This window comes from Rhinopithecus roxellana, chromosome 10 (genome assembly GCF_007565055.1).
Source record: "Rhinopithecus roxellana isolate Shanxi Qingling chromosome 10, ASM756505v1, whole genome shotgun sequence".
Classification (NCBI taxonomy): domain Eukaryota; kingdom Metazoa; phylum Chordata; class Mammalia; order Primates; family Cercopithecidae; genus Rhinopithecus; species Rhinopithecus roxellana.
This window is the reverse complement of record NC_044558.1, coordinates 28,955,335-28,964,870: the sequence shown is the minus strand read 5'-3', so window position 1 is coordinate 28,964,870 and position 9,536 is coordinate 28,955,335.

The following is a 9,536-nucleotide window of genomic DNA, read 5'->3' as shown; positions in this document are numbered from 1 at the left end:
ATTTGTAACATTTTTTTCTGGAGAGCAAGTAGGCAGTATTCTCAGCAGTTGAAATGCACCTACTCTTTGATCAAGAATTCAGCATCAGTCGTGCCACTGCACTCCAGCCTGGGTGATAGAGCGAGACTCTGTCTCAAAAAAAAAAAAAAAAAAAAAAAAAAAGAATTCAGCATCGAGAAATGTAAATTAAAGCTACATTGAGAAGTTTCTGATCAGGGTGGAATAAAGGGACAAGATTTGCTTTCTTAACTAAAATCCTGGGCAAAATATATGTGAAGCAACAGTTTTCAGACATTGGATGATAGGCAACACAGAGATATATTTCTGGGAGAAGGAAAACAAATAAGGTTAGCTCTGTGACTGTGCCAGCTTATTGCCTGGAGGCAGTTTCCAGGCCACAACACAGGGAGGGGGCCCCAAATAGAACCTGGCATTCTCCGATAAGTGAAAAGACAGGGCCGGGCGCGCGGTGGCACAAGCCTGTAATCCCAGCACTTTGGGAGGCCGAGATGGGCGGATCACGAGGTCAGGAGATCGAGACCATCCTGGCTCACCTGGTGAAACCCCGTCTCTACTAAAAAATACACACCAAAAAAACTAGCCGAGCGAGCTGGCGGTCGCCTGTAGTCCCAGCTACTCGGGAGGCTGAGACAGCAGAATGGCGTAAACCCGGGAGGCAGAGCTTGCAGTGAGCTGAGATCCGGCCACTGGCTCCAGCCTGGGCGACAGAGTGAGACTCCATCTCAAAAAAAAAAAAAAAAAAAAGAAAGAAAAGACAGATTAGTTTGGGGAGGCCAAAGTAGCAAGAATTTGTGGGTCAGAGTACCACAGAGAATGGAGTTGCAGAGAGGGAGAGACAGAGAGAGGGGAGAAGGGAGGGAGGGAGGGAGAAGATATGAGCAAGATGGTGGGATAAAAGGTCCCATAGCATCACTCCCCACCCAAAAAAATTGCAACTTGAAACTACTCCAAGACAGGAAAGAATACCATCCTGAATTTACCAGAAATCAGGGGAGAAGCAGAAAAACCCCCTGGGCCCACAGACAGAGAGAATTATGACTTGTAAGAAAAATGGTCATTTCAGACTGTGCTGCCCCTCTGGCAAGCCTGCATAACATCACTTACAGAGAATTTCCCAGGTTTGAGAAGAGAATCAGAGGTGGACATTTGATCTTCCATCAGTCTGGAAATCTTCAAGGGAATCCTACTCTAGTCCTGTCCCATAGGAACCACTGGAGTGCAATGAGGGCTGAACCACCCAGAGTGAATTGCAGACAAAGAGCAGGACACAGATTGCAGCAAATAGCATGTGGATTTTGATGGATACTTTGTGCTCCCATCAGCAGGGATGCCATGATAAAGAGACAGGCTGGGGCCATAGTGCTACAGGGGGCACAATTCACAGGAAGGCCTGAATTCCCTGGTCAGATTTTTCATTAAGCCCAGGTTCTTGTGTGGAGCCTTTCCCTGGCCTAGAAGCAACTAAAAGGTCAGGATTAAGTTCCAGTACCCACTTACTCTTCCCCATCCTGGAAAACAATGGCAGAGCAGGAATTTCTGGAGCAACATTAAGTTCTGGTGCTCACTCTAAGTCTTCCCCAGAGCAGGAAATAACAACAGGACAATGAATCGCTTCCACTGCAGTGTTTAGTTCTGGTGCTCACTTGAAGTCTTCCCCAGAGCAGAAAATAACAACAGGACAATGAATCACTTCCACTGCAGTGTTTTAGTTCTGGTGCTCATTACAGGTCCTCCCTAGAATGAGAAGAGACAACAGTCCAAGATTTAAGTTCTGATACTAATTAGTAAAGGTCTAATACTACCAAAGAACACCGACAAAAAAAAACTTGAAGGGGTGACTGTCTCCTAAAATGCACTGCCATCAATGTAAAGGTGCAAAGATTGTGAAAACTCAGGGAAATATGACACCATCAAAAAGAACCAATGGATCTAGAATTGAAGATGTATACAATGTCAGACAGAGAGTTGAGAATAATTCTCTTAAAGTTCAGGGAATCACAAAAAATATGGATAGAAAATTAAATGAAATTCAGAAAACAGCCCAGGAACAAAATAACAAATTTAATAAATAAATAGAAACCAATTTTTTTTTTTTTTTTTTTTTGAGACGGAGTCTCGCTCTGTCGCCCAGGCTGGAGTGCAGTGGCCGGATCTCAGCTCACTGCAAGCTCCGCCTCCCGGGTTTACACCATTCTCCTGCCTCAGCCTCCTGAGTAGCTGGGACTACAGGCGTCCACCACCTCGCCCGGCTAGCTTTTTGTATTTTTTAGTAGAGACGGGGTTTCACCATTTTAGCCAGGATGGTCTCGATCTCCTGACCTTGTGATCCGCCCGTCTGGGCCTCCCAAAGTGCTGGGATTACAGGCTTGAGCCACCACACCCGGCCAATTTTTTTTTTTAAACCAAATAGAAATCCTAGAAATAATACAATAACTGAACTGAAAAACTCATTAGAAACCTTCTACAGCAGACGTGATCATCCAGAAGAAAGAATTAACAAGACCGAAGACAGAACATATAAAATCACCTAATCAGAGAAGCAAAAGGAAAAAAAGAATGAAAAAGACTTAAGAAGGCCTACAAGAATTATGAAATACCATCAAGCTAACTAACCTCCTCATAAAAGGAATTCTTGGCCAGGCTGGTGGCTCAGGCCTGTAATCCCAGCACTTTGGGAGGCCGAGGCGGGTGGATCAGGAGGGCAGGAGATGGAGACCATCGTGGCTAACACAGTGAAACCCCGTCTCTACTAAAAATACAAAAAATTAGCCGGGCATGGCGGTGGGCGCCTGTAGTCCCAGCTACTCAGGAGGCTGAGGCAGAAGAATGGCGTGAACCCGGGAGGCGGAGCTTGGAGTGAGCCAAGATCTGGCCACTGCACTCCAACCTGGGTGACAGAGGGAGACTGTCTCAAAAAAAAAAAAAAAAAAGGAATTCCCAAAAGAGACAAAAGAAGAAAAGGCATAGAGAGGGAAGGAGAAAGGGAGAGAAAGAAAAAAATGAAAGGGAGGGAAGGAAGAAGAGGGAAGGAGAGACTGAGCTGCAGAGGGGTCCTGAGTATTGATTTGTACATATGTGAGAAAAAAATTCTCCAAGACCAGAATAACAACCATCGGAAAGTTGTAGAACAATCGTGCCTGGAGCTCAAGGCTGGGAATAGTTAATTTGCCCACCAGACATAGTGGAAAGATTTCATTATATACAAAACATTGGGAAGAAACCTCTAGAGTGTTATCTTAGTATTGGAACTAAATTAGCCTTTCACTGGCCTGGCCGGGTGTGGTGGCTCATGCCTGTAATCCCAGCACTTTGGGAGGTCAAGGTGGGCGGATCACCTGAAGGCAGGAGTTCGAGACCAGCCTGGCCAACATGGTGAAACCCTGTCTCTACTAAAAGTACGAAAATTAGCTGGGTGTGATGGTGAGTGCCTGTAATTTCAGCTACTCAGGATGCTTAGGCAGGAGAATCGCTTGAACCCGGGAGGGGGAGGTTGCAGTGAGCCCAGGTCACACCACTGCACTCCAGCCTGGCAACAGAATGACACTCTGCCTCAAAAAAAAAAAAAAAAAAAAAAAAAAAAAAAAAAAAAAGTCACAGAGTACAGGAAGCCTTAAAAAAAACATCAACAGAGCATCGTGATCTGTGGGACAATATCAAGCAGTCAAAACTACATGTAATTGGATTCCCAGGAAAAGAGGGAGAGAGGAGAGAAAAATATTTGGAAAAAAAAAAAAAAGGTTCAAAATTTTGCAACAAAGGGGTGGTGAAGATGGCCGAATAGGAACAGCTCCAGTCTCTAACTCCCAGCACGAGCGACACAGAAGACCGGTGATTTCCGCATTTTCAACTGAGGTACTGGGGTCATCTCACTAGGGAGTGCTGGACAATCGGTGCTGGTCAGCTGCTGCAGCCTGACCAGTGAGAGCTGAAGCAGGGCGAGGCATCGCCTCACCTGGGAAGCGCAAGGGGGAAGGGAATCCCTTTTCTTAGCCAGGGGAACTGAGACTCACAACACCTGGAAAATCGGGTAACTCCCACCCCAATACCGCGCTTTAAGCAAACGGGCACACCAGAAGAATATATCCTTCACATGGTCGGGAGGGTCCCACGCCCACGGAACCTCCCTCATTGCTAACACAGCAGGCTGTGGCGATCTAACCGCAAGGCAGCAGCGAGGCTGGGAGAGGGGCGCCCGCCATTGCTGAGGCTTAAGTAGGTAAACAAAGCCGCTGGGAAGCTCGAACTGGGTGGAGCTCACAGCAGCTCAAGGAAGCCTGCCTGTCTCTATAGACTCCACCTCTGGGGACAGGGCACAGCTAAAAAAACAACAGGGGAAGCAGCAGAGGCCTGAGCAGACGCGAACGACTCTATCTGACAGCTTTGAAGAGAGCAGTGGGTCTCCCAACACGGAGGTTGAGATCTGAGAACGGACACACTGCCTGCTCAAGTGGGTCCCTGACCACTCAGTAGCCTAACTGGGAGACATCCCCCACTAGGGGCAGTCTGACACCCCACACCTCACAGGGTGGAGTACACCCCTGAGAGGAAGCTTCCAAAGTAAGAATCAGACAGGTACACTCGCTGTTCAGCAATATTCTATCTTCTGCAACCTCTGCTGCTAATACCCAGGCAAACAGGGTCTGGAGTAGACCTCAAGTAATCTCCAACAGACCTATAGCTGAGGGTCCTGACTGTCAGAAGGAAAACTATCAAACAGGAAGGACACCTATACCAAAACCTCATCAGTACGTCACCACCATCAAAGACCAGAGACAGATAAAACCACAAAGATGGGGAAAAAGCAGGGCAGAAAAGCTGGAAATTCAAAAAATAAGAGCACATCTCCCCCTGCAAAGGAGCACAGCCCATCGCCAGCAACGGATCAAAGCTGGTCAGAGAATGACTTTGACGAGATGAGAGAAGAAGGCTTCAGTCCATCAAACTTCTCAGAGCTAAAGGAGGAATTACGTACCCAGCGCAAAGAAACTAAAAATCTTGAAAAAAGAGTGGAAGAATTGACAGCTAGACTAATTAATGCAGAGAAGGTCATAAACGAAATGACAGAGATGAAAACCACGACACGAGAAATACGTGACAAATGCACAAGCTTCAGTAACCGACTCGATCAACTGGAAGAAAGAGTATCAGCGATTGAGGATCAAATGAATGAAATGAAGTGAGAAGAGAAACCAAAAGAAAAAAGAAGAAAAAGAAATGAACAAAGCCTGCAAGAAGTATGGGATTATGTAAAAAGACCAAATCTGCGTCTGATTGGGGTGCCTGAAAGTGAGGGGGAAAATGGAACCAAGTTGGAAAACACTCTTCAGGATATCATCCAGGAGAACTTCCCCAACCTAGTAGGGCAGGCCAACATTCAAATTCAGGAAATACAGAGAACGCCACAAAGATACTCCTCCAGAAGAGCAACTCCAAGACACATAATTGCCAGATTCACCAAAGTTGAAATGAAGGAAAAAATCTTAAGGGCAGCCAGAGAGAAAGGTCGGGTTACCCACAAAGGGAAGCCCATCAGACTAACAGCAGATCTCTCGGCAGAGACTCTACAAGCCAGAAGAGAGTGGGGGCCAATATTCAACGTTCTTAAAGGAAAGAATTCTAAACCCAGAATTTCATATCCAGCCAAACTAAGTTTCATAAGTGAAGGAGAAATAAAATCCTTTACAGATAAGCAAATGCTTAGAGATTTTGTCACCACCAGGCCTGCCTTACAAGAGACCCTGAAGGAAGCCCTAAACATGGAAAGGAACAACCGGTACCAGCCACTGCAAAAACATGCCAAAATGTAAAGACCATCGAGGCTAGGAAGAAACTGCATCAACTAACGAGCAAAATAACCAGTTAATATCATAATGGCAGGATCAAGTTCACACATAACAATATTAACCTTAAATGTTAATGGACTAAATGCTCCAATTAAAAGACACAGACTGGCAAACTGGATAAAGAGTCAAGACCCATCAGTCTGCTGTATTCAGGAGACCCATCTCACATGCAGAGACATACATAGGCTCAAAATAAAGGGATGGAGGAAGATCTACCAAGCAAATGGAGAACAAAAAAAAGCAGGGGTTGCAATCCTAGTCTCTGATAAAACAGACTTTAAACCATCAAAGATCAAAAGAGACAAAGAAGGCCATTACATAATGGTAAAGGGATCAATTCAACAGGAAGAGCTAACTATCCTAAATATATATGCACCCAATACAGGAGCACACAGATTCATAAAACAAGTCCTTAGAGACTTACAAAGAGACTTAGACTCCCATACAATAATAATGGGAGACTTCAACACTCCACTGTCAACATTAGACAGATCAACGAGACAGAAAGTTAACAAGTATATCCAGGAATTGAACTCATCTCTGCACCAAGCGGACCTAATAGACATCTATAGAACTCTCCAACCCAAATCAACAGAATATACATTCTTCTCAGCACCACATCGCACTTATTCCAAAATTGACCACATAATTGGAAGTAAAGCACTCCTCAGCAAATGTAAAAGAACAGAAATTATAACAAACTGTCTCTCAGACCACAGTGCAATCAAACTAGAACTCTGGACTAAGAAACTCCATCAAAACCGCTCAACTACATGGAAACTGAACAACCTGCTCCTGAATGACTACTGGGTACATAACGAAATGAAAGCAGAAATAAAGATGTTCTTTGAAACCAATGAGAACAAAGATACAACATACCAGAATCTCTGGGACACATTTAAAGCAGTGTGTAGAGGGAAATTTATAGCACTAAATGTCCACAAGAGAAAGCAGGAAAGATCTAAAATTGACACTCTAACATCACAATAAAAAGAAGTAGAGAGGCAAGAACAAACACATTCAAAAGCTAGCAGAAGGCAAGAAATAACTAAGATCAGAGCAGAACTGAAGGAGATAGAGACACAAAAAACCCTCCAAAAAATCAGTGAATCCAGGAGTTGGTTTTTTGAAAAGATCAACAAAATTGACAGACCGCTAGCAAGACTAATAAAGAAGAAAAGAGAGAGGAATCAAATAGACGTAATAAAAAATGATAAAGGGGATATCATCACCGACCCCACAGAAATACAAACTGCCATCAGAGAATAGTATAAACACCTCTATGCAAATCAACTAGAAAATCTAGAAGACATAGATAATTTCCTGGACACTTACACTCTCCCAAGACTAAACTAGGAAGAAGTTGAATCCCTGAATAGACCAATAGCAGGCTCTGAAATTGAGGCAACAATTAATAGCCTACCCACCAAAAAAAGTCCAGGACCAGATGGATTCACAGCTGAATTCTACCAGAGGTACAAGGAGGAGCTGGTACCATTCCTTCTGAAACTATTCCAATCAATAGAAAAAGAGGGAATCCTCCCTAACTCATTTTATGAGGCCAACATCATCCTGATACCAAAGCCTGGCAGAGACACAACAAAAAAAGAGAATTTTAGACCAATATCCCTGATGAACATCGATGCAAAAATCCTCAATGAAATACTGGCAAACCGGATTCAGCAGCACATCAAAAAGCTTATCCACCATGATCAAGTGGGCTTCGTCCCTGGGATGCAAGGCTGGTTCAGCATTCGCAAATCAATAAACGTAATCCAGCATATAAACAGAACCAAAGTCAAGAACCACATGATTATCTCAATAGATGCAGAAAAGGCTTTTGACAAAATTCAACAGCCCTTCATGCTAAAAACGCTCAATAAATTCGGTATTGATGGAACGTACCTCAAAATAATAAGAGCTATTTATGACAAACCCACAGCTAATATCATACTGAATGGGCAAAAACTGGAAAAATTCCTTTTGAAAACTGGCACAAGACAGGGATGCCCTCTCTCACCACTCCTATTCAACATAGTCTTGGAAGTTCTGGCTAGGGCAATCAGGCAAGAGAAAGAAATCAAGGGTATTCAGTTAGGAAAAGAAGAAGTCAAATTGTCCCTGTTTGCAGATGACATGATTGTATATTTAGAAAACCCCATTGTCTCAGCCCAGAATCTCCTTAAGCTGATAAGCAACTTCAGCAAAGTCTCAGGATACAAAATTAATGTGCAAAAATCACAAGCATTCTTATACACCAGTAACAGACAAACAGAGAGCCAAATCAGGAATGAACTTCCATTCACAATTGCTTCAAAGAGAATAAAATACCTAGGAATCCAACTTACAAGGGATGTAAAGGACCTCTTCAAGGAGAACTACAAACCACTGCTCAGTGAAATCAAAGAGGACACAAACAAATGGAAGAACATACCATGCTCATGGATAGGAAGAATCAATATCGTGAAAATGGCCATACTGCCCAAGGTTATTTATAGATTCAATGCCATCCCCATCAAGCTACCAATGAGTTTCTTCACAGAATTGGAAAAAACTGCTTTAAAGTTCATATGGAACCAAAAAAGAGCCTGCATTGCCAAGACAATCCTAAGTCAAAAGGACAAAGCTGGAGGCGTCACGCTACCTGACTTCAAACTATACTACAAGGCTACAGTAACCAAAACAGCATGGTACTGGTACCAAAACAGAGATATAGACCAATGGAACAGAACAGAGTCCTCAGAAATAATAGCACACATGTACAGCCATCTGATCTTTGACAAACCTGAGAGAAACAAGAAATGGGGAAAGGATTCCCTATTTAATAAATGGTGCTGGGAAAATTGGCTAGCCATAAGTAGAAAGCTGAAACTGGATCCTTTCCTTACTCCTTATACGAAGATTAATTCAAGATGGATTAGAGACTTAAATGTTAGACCTAATACCATAAAAACCCTAGAAGAAAATCTAGGTAGTACCATTCAGGACATAGGCATGGGCAAGGACTTCATGTCTAAAACACCAAAAGCAACGGCAGCAAAAGCCAAAATTGACAAATGGGATCTAATTAAACTAAAGAGCTTCTGCACAGCAAAAGAAACTACCATCAGAGTGAACAGGCAACCTACGGAATGGGAGAAAATTTTTGCAGTCTACTCATCTGACAAAGGGCTAATATCCAGAATCTACAAAAACTCAAACAAATATACAAGAAAAAAACAAACAACCCCATCAAAAAGTGGGGAAAGGATATGAACAGACATTTCTCAAAAGAAGACATTCATACAGCCAACAGACACATGAAAAAATGCTCATCATCACTCGCCATCAGAGAAATGCGAATCAAAACCACAATGAGATACCATCTCACACCAGTTAGAATGGCAATCATTAAATAATCAGGAAACAACAGGTGTTGGAGAGGATGTGGAGAAATAGGAACACTTTTACACTGTTGGTGGGATTGTAAACTAGTTCAACCATTATGGAAAACAGTATGGCAATTCCTCAAGGATCTAGAACTAGATGTACCATATGACCCAGCCATCCCACTACTGGGTATTTACCCAAAGGATTATAAATTATTCTACTACAAAGACACATGCACACGTATGTTTATTGCAGCAGTATTCACAATAGCAAAGACTTGGAATCAACCCAAATGTCCATCTG